The sequence below is a fragment of the Streptopelia decaocto genome (assembly GCF_964273445.1).
Source record: "Streptopelia decaocto genome assembly, chromosome: 1".
Taxonomy (NCBI): Eukaryota; Metazoa; Chordata; class Aves; order Columbiformes; family Columbidae; genus Streptopelia; species Streptopelia decaocto.
In genome coordinates this window covers 138,560,348-138,574,552 of record NC_138663.1, presented here as the reverse complement: position 1 = coordinate 138,574,552, position 14,205 = coordinate 138,560,348, and the positions used below count along the sequence as shown (strand labels likewise).

The window sequence follows — 14,205 nt, the reverse complement described above, 5'->3', positions numbered from 1 at the left end:
AGCACACTGAGAACCTTCCCTCAGACACAGACATTCACCAGTTTATGATCTTCTAATAGCAAAGGTGGTCATTTTTTCGTTCAGCAAAGGGAGAAATGGAGCACAGGACTCATTATGGATAACTGCACATTGATTTGGACTATCTTACAATGACCTGACACTCATAGTTTATACTCTTTGTGTAAAAAGCCCATATGTTCCATTTCACTGCAGAAGGAAATAACCTTAACAGGAAAATCCTAACACCCAAAATAAACCCTTCTTCTCCAATGGAATAACATTTCCTACTTTCTACCCTACACAAAAAAGTGGAGGTTGGGACTCCAAAGAACAAGGGTGGGCTCAGATACGCAGACATCCTGTAAAACTAATGATCACTTGCATCAACATTTTAGATGCAGCAAAATGTTCATTAACTCAAGTAGGTTATTGAGGGTTATTGTCTGTGTGTTTGAGGGAGGGGTAAACGGGGAGTTATTCTGTGGCACTGAATCTATCTTGGCCTGCCTTCATTTGCATTCCCTGCCCTTCCCAGTACATCCTTTCATATATAATTATCTTCTCTCCTCCTAAGTTATTTTGTTTTAGGCACTTCATACCCCCTGGACACTCAACACTGAGATCTTACTGAACATTAAACAAGCTGATTCCCATTTTTGTCTTTAAATGGGTAAAATAAAAGTACTAACCTATCAGACAAAAAAAATAGTTATTCCCCACCTACTCATTAGAATTTGCATGTTATAGCAGCATGCGCATTCCTAACAAGCTTCCAAATGGGGGATTGGAAGTAAGCAGACTCATTCTACAAGTAAATGTAAAATAAACGGCCTTAGGTTGGCTGAAGCATATGTCCCAAAATGCAGATAGTTTGCTATGGATATAATGTAAGTACCTGATAACAACCAAAGGCCAAAACACGGTAAGATAAACCTGGGTTTGACTGACTTCAACAGGTGTTTTGCTTGTGTAAGGACAGACCATGAAATTCAGGGCTTTAGCCACAAAAGAGCAGAGCTACCAAGAAACAGGAAACAAAAAAAGGAATGAAAACAGAGAAGGAAGCATTAGAGAAGATAACATATGGGGGAATGGTAGGAGTAAACAGGAAAATGTAAGGGGATGAATAGGAAACAGGAGAAGCACTGGACACATATTGATTTCTTAAAGCATTTACAGGATTGACTGCAAGTTTCTGTGCTCAATATATAGTAGTATTTAACATGTCAAAAGATAAGTAACAAATCTACTTATATTAACCAGGAAAAGCTGTTCTGTTTTGAGGGAGTTTTTGTGCCTCTCTTCATTCATACCACAATGGCAGTCTCCAACTTTTTCCCACACTCTTCCTCCACCTGTATTCATCTCTTGACTTTCCCTGTAGCTCTCAGCAAAACAGTTTGCCAATGAGAAGGAAACATTTTTTTCCCTTGCTAGTAATGGAAAAAGCAACAACAGGCCCTCTCTCTCTCAGGCCCCAGCTCAGCAAGGAATTTAGATCAGAAGACTGTTGAATTGACCCACTGGTGAGCAAAATTTACAACCAAGAAGTAAGGAGTCATGTTAAAGCCAAATTTCCTTGATGCTGTCTGTTTACATACCAGGAAGATGCCAGGATGCTGGTGAAGTGACCCCAAATTCTTTTCAAAAAATCCCACCATGATGAGATTTCTTCACGGCCTCACACATTTGCTATTATGTTCTGATATTATAAATAGAGGAAAATGATGGAAACTCTACTACTGTCATTCTAGAGAGTGTTGCACGAGGAATAACTTCACATGAGGAAAAAAAATACGGAGTTTCTGTCAGAGCTGAATGTATCCGAATGTGGCAGATAAGATCCACACCGCAAAAATGTTTTAAACATATTACACACCCAGCAGAAATGTAATAGAGTTTTAAACAGGCACATTCTACCTAACTCAAATAAAATTAAACCAGTTGATTAAGAATATGTCTCAAATTCACATGAAGAGTATCATCCATCTTTAAAAGCTTGGCCTCCCATTTTCAAATATTATACTTGGCAGAAATATGTCCACATTCAGTTATTTTGTCTTAAGTCAGTCTTAGGATCCAGCTGTTCTGATACTGATGAAAATGAAAATTTTCATCTTCAAATACTTCATTTAACTATTATTTAAGAAATATTACTGCTTAAATGAGATACTCCCTTCACCAAAAAAAAAAGCTCATAAAAATATCTGCCTTACTTAAAAAAAAAAAAAGAAAAAGATTCTCTGTGTCCAGATATTATAAAAATCCATAAATGTGTTTAGTCATCCTTACTACAGAGGAAGAAAGTAAGTAGGGAATTTCTGCCTGACAGAAATCCTGCTTCTAATTTTGACTTCAGTGGAAATTTTGCCTCAGTTTGGATTCATAGGATTTGGCCTATGCTTTGCAGAAATGACTGGGATTCAAGTGTATTATTACTTAGATAATTGTTTTGCTAGAATCTCAGGTGCACTCTTAGAAGAACTGAAGGGAATGAGTTTGACAAGACATCAAAGAGATCACTTATTATTGTGTCCAGTGGACATAGAGCGTCCAGTGGGCAGCAGCTGGATGGGTGGAAGATGGGAATTAATCCAGTTTATTTTTAGGGTGATAACATGTAAAGTAGAATAATTTCTTTCCTCCCAAAAATAATGGTTGGCATTTATATTCAAATTCCTTATCTAACAGAGATTTCCTAATATTTATTATTTATGAAAAATACTTGTTTTCAGTGTTTCCCTAGGAAGCTGATATACCCAATTTCAATTTCTTATTAGAAAAAGCATGCAACTGGTACTAACAGGCCAAACACTGAAATGCATGCCCGGGATTTAGACTGTCCATTGTTACAGATGCAACGTGACTTAAGACTTCCCATGACATCTAGCTGACAGCTCTGGGGAAATCTGGCCAGGCACCTTCATAATAAACAGAAATTTACAGGCTATGCAGCCTCATAACTTCCATGTCTCAAGTCTGCTGCTCCATTTCCTCTCTATTGACCCCTCCTTCCCTTTGGAAAGATGTGAAAGGGAACCAGGAAAAAAAGCAACAAGCCTGTAACAGAGTTGTTCTAAATATCCCTGAAGAAGCAGACAGAACAAACAGCTCCTTAAAAGTGAATCCCAGGTGAAAGCTTCTTGCTGCAGTTCTGTAGTCCTAAACAAGAGAAGGGATGCAGATATTCTCTATGCTGGAACAACCTTGCCTCTAAATGTGTATTTACTCCAGCAAATAGTTCCTTCTTTAACCTGTGATTTTGCTAGCTAGTGATCATTTTGGAATGTTGCTCAGAGGACATCTCTTTGCTTTGCTAACAATCTGTTATGGTGTGTATGTCACTGCAGAATTTGGCCATGTAAATCTTGAAAGTGATTTGCAGCTTTGAAACAATTCTCATATATTTCTTAAAATCCTATGCTGTCAAAACTCAGGGAAACTGTGAAAAAGATATGAAGACAACATCTATAAACACTGCAGCTGGGTACACAAAAAGCTGCAGAGAAAGAATAAGGGCTACCAGAGCAGGAAAACACTGTTAATTACTTAGCATTATTTCTTGAAGCATAACACCTGTACCTGGAAACTACACATTCCTACCTGTACATCACACCAATACGACAGGGTGTATTTTCTTCTCTCTAGAAGAAAATAGAAACCAAAAAGAGAAAAGAAGCAAACAAAGCAAAGGTACTCACTAGGTAGTATCTGCAGATGTTCAACTAGCAACCTCACTTTTTCCACTCCTTCTTTCAGCAAAATGCTATACTATGAGCCTTACAAATATTAGATTTCTTCTCTGGTGTGCCCAGCGATGGACGTTCATACAAAGTTAAAGGATAATACTCACTAGAAGCCAATAATAATCTTATGTTAAAGTATCCACATAATAAGAATACCACTGTGCTGGTAAATTTCCGCCTTGAGTGTTAAATACTAGGGTAGTCAGGCTTCTGTTCCTGTGGTTTAGGCGATGCCCTGCTCAGGAAGCTCAGGGCAAGTCTGTCCTCTCATTATTCTGGCGTGAGCTAGCTCAGCAGAAAAGACTTTTATTCTGATAATACTCAACCAAAAAGTACTCTGGACAGATATATAAGGAAAACAGAAAATACCCCACAAACAGCAATCATATCATTACTATGTATTCAAACATACAGTGTTTACAGGATTAAGCAGTAACAGCAGTGACACGATAACACGAAGTATGGCCTTATCCTGTAAACCTCGCTCATCTTCAGCAGCTTAACTCCTAACTAAGTGTCTGCAGCCCCTTACAGGGATTGTAGAGTGCAGAAAACTATGAGATTTGTGAGGAAACAGACCAAAAAGCTGAAGCACACAGCAGCTATGTGCCTAACTTAAAATTCTACAGAAAACAAATAGAAATCCATGAATAAAACTGTTTCTGACTTTTGATCGTGTCTGTGGGACATGTCTCCCATGAGAATAAATATACCAAAGCAAAAGCAACCCCTCCCTTGACATTTTATTATATTTCTATAATTGTCTCAATATACCAGATCAATTGCATTTGAAAATACAGCTATTAAACCATAACTAGACCATCTTTGGAGCCTTTGTTTGTCAATTGCATCAAACAACAATTCTTCTGCAGACAAGAAATCAGACTGTATTTTTACAATAATTGCAAGTCATTTCTAGGAGAAAGAGGTAGCAACAATACCCAAGGAAATAAAATAACACACTTTGGTGCTTTCCCATCAAGCCCGATAGTGGTATGGGTTTAAATCAGTCAGATGCAGCTACGCATGAGAGATTGCACTCTGCAGGCTCTATCAGTCAGAAGTCAAGGATACACGTCCATGATTTATCATACTTTTCATGGTAATTAGCTAGAGTGCCATTTTGCTTCCAGTAGCATCACTCAACTTTCTTTTTTTAATTTGGTCTTTTTTTCTGCAAATGAATTTACATATTTCTCAGTCTCTTATCCCCTACTATGTTTTATTTAGGAATATAGGCCTTCCTGATGGTAACTTTTATGTGAAGAAGGTAGTAATTAGTGTACCTATCTGCTAGGTTAATCCCTTCCCCACAATGTCCGCGAAGAAGCTTAAGGTAAGCAACAGTTTACAGTCAATATTAGGTTTAATTATGCTTAATGAGGGTAACTGCCTCTGTTTACTAACTGCACCTAGGTGTGTAGCTCCTATATGAGTTTCACTCCCAGCCTCATTCCGCACTGTTAATAGTGCCACTGTGCAGGGTACGTGTGGTGCTTTAATCCGGAAAACGGCTACAGGAGCGCCAAGCAAGTGAGGCACCTGTTTCAACACAAGTTCAGAGGGAGCAGAATGGCCTTAAAACAATGACAGCTTTGTGTAAGGAGAAAGTTTCACCGTCTGGTATTTTAGTGTATGCAGTGCACTAGAGAAACGAGAAAAAAAACAGACATTCCCCAAGCCCCTCCTCTTTAAAAAAATATATATTAAAATAAGGCATTTGTTCCAAGCTTGCAGGGATCAGCCCCAAGAATGTTTCCTGTAGGAGTTACTGTGTTATTTCAGTTCATCGAAAGCTGTGCTAACAATTAATATCCTGAAGTTAAACAAAAGAATGAAGACTCCTTGTCTTACTCATATTTCATGAGCAGGTGTCTTCTACAACTAAAAGGTTCTAGAGGCAAGTGAAGACAACTCCAAGGTTGCCTTCTAACTCTCTATTAGTAAAAGGTCAAAAGCAAAACCTCAGATCCAAAACCAGTTCTACTTCAACTGCTCTGTTTTTAGGATCTGTGCCATGTTGTTACTTCAGTCTGCATCTTCCTAAAAGGAAGATCTAAATTTGAATTTACTTCATTACTTTTTGCCATAACATTTTCCTTTCTGACTTCATGTATTATCCCCTTAGGAAGTTCATGCAATGGGAAATTTGTAATACATATTTATAACCATCTATGAAAAATATACCTTCCTAAATCTTTGATTCCCTGGGATGCATGGATTTAGGGGTTTTTGTGTGTGTGCATGAGGGACTAAGTTTGCAGAAGTACTGAAAAACAAAGCTGTTTGATTTCTAATAAGAAACGAAAGTGGAACACACACAGAAATTGTTTGGTAAATGGAGAGGTTAATTCATTTCATTTTCCAAAGCAGTAAGAAGTGAGTTCTGCATTTCATTCATATCAGAAAAATGTGACGTTTGCTCAGACATAACTTAGGGCTGTTGTTTTTTTTTTTTTATTTTATTTTTTTGCCCTAGTGAGCATGCTGCATGAGTCCACACGTTCCCTCCCTGTTTTGCCAGTGGCAAGACTTCAAGCAAAAATCTCTGGTTAGAAAATTGTTCAAAAAAGAGGGAAAACTTCAGCTAGATCATGCTTTTTGTTTTTAAAACCACTCAATTACTTGATTGTCAAAGTAACAGGTACTAAAGTAAGATTTTATTTAAAGGTTAAACTCTGTAATTCTGGAAGCCGTATCCAGATCAATGTGTTTTGACTATACAGGTTTCAAAATCTAAGCTCAAGTCTCATTGTTAAGGCTTATATATATTATTCCTACAATGTACCAACCACCCCTAACAACCACATTACTGGAAAATTGGCGAGGTTTTGTATCCAATAAGGGTGCAGAAGTAGGAAGGGTCACTTCTTGAATACAAAATCTAGCAGCTAGCTTAATTTAATGACTTAAAACACTACAGAATGACTCTAAGGATCTAGAAAATTAAAACAACTCATTTCAAGGATACATTATGGAAAATCTAACTGGAGAAGGAAAACAGCATTTGGTACATCTGGCCAACACCAAGAGAAGGTATACTCAAGTTTATTCCCAGCTGCTACTGCCTTTCAGCTATTGCCATAAAAAAGCTTGGGTAACTGAACACTAACCTATTTTACTAAAGTACAGTCCTGGAGTTAAGAGACAATGGGATTACCTGCAGGCCACTGATGTTCAGTGTACATACACGTGTAACTGTCTCCTCAAAAATCCACAGGCAGATCTCCAAACTATGGGAAGCAGATCTCCCTGAGAGAAAGAGGGATGTGGACATTACTATGAAAATCTGCACACCTCCCCAGACACCTCGTTCAAAAAAAACCTCCACACCTTTCTGAAAAGCCTGGGAGGAAGTCTTACTTGCATCAGCCTTTGTAACAACTAGGTTTTTGCCATTCCAGTGTTGTCTCCACAAATCTCTCTGCTCAGATTCACTAATCATAATGAAGGAACTTCAGCAGGCTAAAGATTTTTAAAACTAATTGCAGAATAACCAAAGGAAAGCTATTTCTCAAATGTCCACGGTTTGCTTCAGTAAAAATTAGTCTTTCTCCAAGATCTAGGGAGGTCCAATCACCCCTGAATTGAGTGAATCCCTACTGCAGTATAGTGTCCCAGCAAAGAGAAAGACACTCTCCCTTGATGACCTCTGAAGTAAAAATGAGAGTCTCCAGTCTTGGTGAAGATTACCTGAGAGACATACAGTTTGGTGGCCTCCAGAATCTCAAGGAGGCTTAAAGCTTATACCGAAATGGCTCGTTTCATGTTTATAGCCTAGCCAAGCAGATGGACTGGAACATTATGTTTTAGCCACACACCAATCAAACTGTTAGAACGTAACTTACAAGAGAACTCTCAGACCCGGATACTGAGATCTTGGGGCAATCCCATCCCATAAAGAACATTTAAATGTGCCAATAAATGGTATTGTAAAGATATTGTAATTCAAAGGAAGGAAACAGTTTCCAAAGTTCTGCAAATGACAATTCAGATTTTTTTAAAAATTAAAGGAGAATTCCTTATTTAATTAGAATGCTCTATGAATGGCTGAGTAGCAATGTTTCTTGCTTCTTTATTGTTTTCTTCAATATTGATTTATTGCCAGGAAAAAATACAAGTTTTCAGCTGCTTGTCTCTCAGAAGAGCCTCTGACTACCTTCATGAATTCTCTCTGCCATCCTGAAGATATGCCTTCTGAGGGCAAAGAGACTTGTATAATCCCCAAAGTCCTGTTAATATCGGTAAGAATGATACAGGTTTGATTTGAAACAACCAAAGAGAATGGCTAAAATGGCCTCAAAGCTGTTTATCAGAGTCAGAATGGTCTGCTTCATCCACATGGCACTAAAATGCGCTGCTGCCAGGTAAATGATCCAGCTCACACTGCTGCTGACATCTTGCTCTCTCTCATTTTGTTGTCTGCTCTTTCATTTTCTGGTACAGGACGAAGAGGGGGTTGGTCTTTTAATGACCTGCATTACTGATAACACTGAGTTGTGCAGCAACGCTACTCTGCCAATCATGCTATTGCATAACTTAAGGGTGGCTTTGACTGGAAGGTTTACAAAATGAACGAGGCACATGGAAGGTGTTCAGTGGAGTCACCACACAAATGTCTGATTCAGCTCTAACAGGAAAACATACATCCATCTATAGAAAGATCAGGCAGGGAGAGAAAGAGAGAGATACTGAGACAGAGAAAAAGAGAGAGAAAGAGAGAAATAAAGGGAGGGAAAGAGAGAGGGATGGAGAGAGAAAAAGGGAAAAGGATTTCAGAGTACTATTCAGGGAAAGATATATCTATTGAATTTTGCAGGACACAATAATGTTTTGAAGTTAAAATCTTGTACCACCAGATGGAGGATTTAACCCTCCTTTTTACAATTAGTTCCTTGTTAACCCTAATTCTACTTCTATGGAAAACCATAGAAGCCAAGTGCCTATTTGGCTTAAAAAAGGCAACGGATTAGAAATCTGACCAGGAGGATGAGCAAAAAAATTCAGTGTCCTGAGCTATCCATCGAAGAAAATTAACTTTCACAAAACAAACACCAGAGATATTAAAGATCAGTTCTTTAATCTGTCTGGCCACCTGAATATTGACATCTGGACAGCAAAATTGCTATTTATTCTTTCTAATGAAGGTAAACCAACTCACTGGCAAAGAAAGAATTTAATACCAAATTTTGTTCCATGTGGCGAAAATGCCAGGTGTCACCTGCACCACATCCTCCAGCTATTACAAGATGATCTGCACTTCAGGTGAAGAAAAAAATCAGAATGACTGAAAGTTGCTTCTTGGCTTTCACCCTGTCAATCAGTACAGCTACATATATCTGAGCAAAACCCATAGAGGTTAAATACCTTCTTCTGAATCTCAAAAGACTTCACTGACATCTATTCCTTGCCCATACTTTTTCACTCCCAGTGGAGAGGGATGTCTTTTTCATAGAGGAGGTGTCAGATCATGGCCACTGGCAAATCAACGTGAATCACTGGCCATATGATTCAAACGTCTGCCCTAAGAAAGAAAATTTCAGCATCCTGAAACTCCACTCTTAAGGCACTGAATGTTGTGAATTTGTTGTGCCGGTGTGTTGAATAAAGAGACTTTCACATTCATTTTCAAAAATGGTAAAGGAGGGGGGGGTAAAACATTAGCTCTCCCACTTTTACCTTTTATATAGAAAAACTGGCTGACTGGTCTTGCACTGTTAGTTTTACTATAGTAGAATATCTGCTGAACAACACGATGCATATGCATGCAGGTAAGCATAAACACACAAACACAAGACTGAACTTTGTGTTGGCAGCCAGACTGCAGTATCCCAAGTCCCCTGGGCAGCAATCAGCTATGAAGGAATAGGGAAAAGTTAGTGTAATGATTAACTAGCCCAGTTAATTCATTCATGACAAGTAGAGCAGCAGCAGTGCAGGCTGTGATGCTGGTCACCTCTCCTCCTGGAATGCTGTTAGATGCCTGGAATCAAACTCAGCAGAGAAAAAACAGCAAATGTAATGTCAACATAAGAAAGAAGTTGAATTTCCCCTTATGGAGTTCGCACGTGAGGAAGAAGTGCAGCAGCAGAGATTTTCTGTTAAGCTTGACGTTGAAAGAATATGATAGATTCTAATATTGCCATCTATCAAATATGTATGCATAAGTTTCAGTAAGATTAATAATATTGGTACCAGCTATAGGCAACTATTGCCTATACAGCAGCAAGCAAACAACTCTAATGGCAACTGGCAAGGATCCATGTTGATCGCTACAGCCATGGTGTTAGTACTGGAGCAGATGGTCAAAGTGCATCCATTTAGGTGAAAGACTAAGCCATGAGTATCCCTACAGCCAGTCAGGGAAAAATCAAAGTCATCATGGGTGTTCCTCGTCCTTTGGTGCTTTCACCCTGCAGTCCCCAGCAAACACCAGAAATTCTTTCAAACCTTCCAAATTCTTTTAAGGCTAGCGCATTAAAGGTGAACATACCACAACACCTCCTTTACTTCTCTCTGTGCTACCTCAACATTTTACAGAGGGGCAATACACTGTTGCCTGGACTTCAGCTTGAAAAAAAAATTACATCTGATTTTTGCTAGCTTTCAATGATTTAACTTCATCAGCCATGACAGAAATGACAATCAAAGATTCAGTTTTATTTTTTATATTTTCCAACAAAAGCATTTGCTGCTTATTTAAGAAGACCTTGAAAGAGCTATTTAGCAAAAAAAGGCAAATTCTTTCTTTCAATAAACTCGCTTTCCCTCTGAAAGGCTTTGCTCCGTGTGTGGATTATTCATTTGCTTTAATTATTTTGAAGTGTCTCTGAGTAAGTAGGAGTTAAGTATCCACAACACCAAAGTAGGTCCTAGAATTAGCTGTTGTAAACAAAATATTCTGCTGTGGCCTAAATCTGCACAAGTAGTAAGCCTTGAGTATTTTGGAAGTCCTTTTCCACAAGGAGTACTTCTTGGGACCCTGAAAGCTATGGGACACAGCTTCACGAGCAAGTATTGTGGAACTTTTATTGTATGAACAGGTCATACTTTTCTAATTATAAACACATATAGATCCTTTTTCTCATTTTGTAGGAAAACAAAAATGTTGCTCTTATTTAAATGTGGAAAGCAAAAAACCCCACCTGCAAGAGGCTGTTACCAACTAAAGAAATGGACCAGAAATTTTAATCTGTCATACAGGAAGATTTATTACAACCCAACGACCAAGTGAGTAGAAGGGAATACAGAGAGCCAGAAAAACACACGCAACTAGGCATGTCATTAAAAAAACACAAACCAAACAATCTTTCATTATCTCTCTAATCACAGCTCTCTCTCACACACACACATACATATACTCATGCACAGATACAGGAATACTTCAGTTGTTACCCTTTGTTAAATGTTTTGAGCCCAGATACCTTTCTGGTTAATAGGTACACACACTAAAAAGAAAAAGAAGGAGAAAACAAGCCCAAAAAAGCCCCAGGAAAACCTCAGATGGAAATGTTTGGACATACTTATATGCAGACATTCACAGAAGGAAGAGAAGGAACTGAATCTGGGGAAAATAGACAAGATTATCACTTTGTAGGCAGTGGGCACTGACTTGAGCAAGGATTCCAAAAACGAACACATCTAACATTTAAATTCCAAGCTGTATTTTCAGAGACACCCTTTCTCCCATAGCTGTATGTACACTCAAAACCAAAACCCCAGAAGCTAAACTTCCACAGCCTTGAGGATCTTCAATTCTCAATTGCAATAAAACAGCTATTGTCCAAACTTTCCATTGTATCCACAGGCTTCTACTACCACATTCTGATTTAAGGGCACAAATACAATAGAAATAAAACAAAAGAGAGAAAAAACAGTTGAAGAGTTTGCCCTACCCATTCCTCCACAGATATGGAAGGTGTGATGTATGCATCTGGAAAACCAGAAGATATCTTCTCTGGTAAATCTTATTTCATAAGTCTCCCAACTTTCAATTTGCATTCTTGTGCTTTGTGCATACTTCCATATAGATTTATAGCTCCTCTGCACTGTTGCCCGTAGTTACACCCAGTATTTACAGGTAAGCCTGCAACCCTGTTCTTCCATGGAGGTAAATGAGAAAGGAAGGAAAACAGTATGAAGGAAAGCAGGAAAACAATTCTGCACTTACTTGTCTGTAGTTGCTGGTTGTATCTTAGGAATAGTTGATTTAAAATACGAGTTGTTATTGAGGTTTGATTTAAAAATCTCTGTCAGTTTTGACATTCAGGTGAAAGTATTGCTGCTGGCTCCAGAACAATTTGCATATCTTATCACTAAATAAAATGTCTGAGGTGTGCACCAATCTGATGAAATTATAAACAAGAGTCCACACAAGCACACATGCCTTCCTGTTTGATTTCTGTCCTGTTCACTCCTCTATAATAAATTATATGATCATCTCATTCTAGCTGGAGGTTTAACTATGTATGTAAAAAGGAAAATGATAGCAGCCTATTCTTTTTCACACTTTACAGCTGAGAACCTGATGAAATTGTGGATTTTGGGAACAAGCAGAAAAGCTTATTTTATTACCACCTACCTTGTCTTTAGTTGCCACAAAATTGGTGGAAAATCCCTTGTATTTGTGTATTTTTAAAAATAATGTCCCACACTGAAAATAAAATAAACTGAAATACACCTCTTTTACTACAAAGAATAATATACATGCTTAACTTTATGTCCTGCAATTAATCTCATCTATTTCAACTGGATTACCCATAATGCTGGAAGTGAAATACATGCGTAAATCCTTGCGGAATCATGGCCTGAATTGCCAACAACATTATATGGCACAATTAAATGCCGAGGTCTAGAAGGGCTCTTCAGAAAGATTAGGAAAAAAACCTTTAGGCATAATAAGTGACAAAATTTACTCCAGGGAGTGGCTATGGGAGAAAAGGTATTGAGGGAGTAGCCTTCCCTTCAGAAATTCACGTGTCACCAAATCCTTCCAGTAATTCACCTTCTTCCTCTACCAGTTATCACCTTCACTTACCACTCTGTTCTCACTCATCAAATCCCATTCTCCCTTTCCACACATCCTGCTGCTACATGACAAAGGAGACAGGAGATGCACCTTATTCCTCCCTATTCTTTTGTGCAGTGAAGCAGGATGTGAGCACAGTGTGGCCCTTATATGAAGGGTAGTAGGGTAGTAATAAACAGCTCTACGTGCTAATTAACAAAGCTGGGTGCACAACTAAACAATTTCACCAACTTTGCTTCTTAACCTCTTGCTGAACTGTTCACATGTTTGTGTCTTACTGGAAATTATTTGCCCAGTAAACTCTATGGGCAATTCTCTAACCTATTACTGGAGTTTGTTTCAAGAAGCTGCTGATCAAAAAGCACACAAATCAGATACGTAAATTGCCCAGCTCTGTCTCCTGATGAGTAGCTTAGCATCTGGTTTCTTCTGTCAATACTCATGAATGCTGTATCAGAAGTTACTCTCTTTACATTATCTAGTTTTTGACTAAAATCTATAGCTTCCACAAACACTTCCGCCTGGAAATTAACTCAGTCAGAAATATTAACTAAAATGCCAGGAAAACAAAGTCAATCCCTTAAAAGTTCAAATGACTATTTGTCACAAACATTTCGCCTCTACTAATGAACTGCAAAAACGAATGATAGAAAATGCAAAACTGTATTATGTTCAGCAGTTAACATTTTAATAAGGAGGAGATTAGCAATTTTTAATACCTCCAGTGCTTTGTTATATACAGTAGCACAGTAACTGAATATTTTAATTGCTAATTATTTAGACCTCATTCAGTTCTCACTCAGGCAAAACTCCCATTGAGGGACTCTTGCCTAAGAAAAGAGCTACAGGATTTGTCTTACTGTAATTTGAAAAAACTTTATATATCATAAAAACTATCAAGTTATAGTGAGACAAAAATCATTAAATCCTTAGCAATATTAAACCCTACTGAAAGTCCCACTGACTCTTAACGCCAATGTTTTCATATTAAGTAAAATAGATAATTGCAGTTTACCAGTTGTGACTTACCTGTAGAATTTATGCCCAGATAGGCTGGTGCTCTTAAAGAGATCTAATAATATTCTGAGTCTTCTTACCGTATCCCTGCTTTTCTCCTGGGGGAAATCTCAATTCAAATGTGATAAGGAAGTAGCATTTAGAGATGAATACGGTATCAACCCCTCAGAAACCCAAAAACTGGCATTTGGTTTTACCTTTTGACTTCGGACTCCAAAAGGGTTAAGAGCAGCTCTCAACACTTCTTTCTTATGCTGCTGTAAAGAAAAAAAATGCTTATGTTTAGACATCTCCACACACAACACTTTGAGTTTTCATAAGTCATTCAGTGGGGGAAGTGGGTGGAATAGTGTACATATATAAACATATAGCTATCTGAAGGAAGACAAAACAAAGTCCTACACATTCACATTT

General features: G+C 38.1%; 1 protein-coding gene across 10 annotated transcripts in view; it reads right to left on the bottom strand.

Annotated features, from left to right (window-relative positions):
• The window catches only part of ZBTB20 (zinc finger and BTB domain containing 20), a 512,466-nt gene that overhangs the window by 406,754 nt on the left and 91,507 nt on the right, over positions 1-14,205 (bottom strand). For 7 of the 10 annotated variants that reach the window (XM_082063098.1, XM_082063090.1, XM_082063095.1 and 4 more), the window contains one exon: positions 13,989-14,048. The gene's annotated coding sequence lies outside the window, so the exon portion shown is untranslated. Of the gene's footprint in view, positions 1-6,906; positions 6,999-13,803; positions 13,890-13,988; positions 14,049-14,205 lie in introns of all 10 variants that reach the window. The other 3 variants (XM_082063101.1, XM_082063097.1, XM_082063099.1) reach the window with 3 other exon arrangements.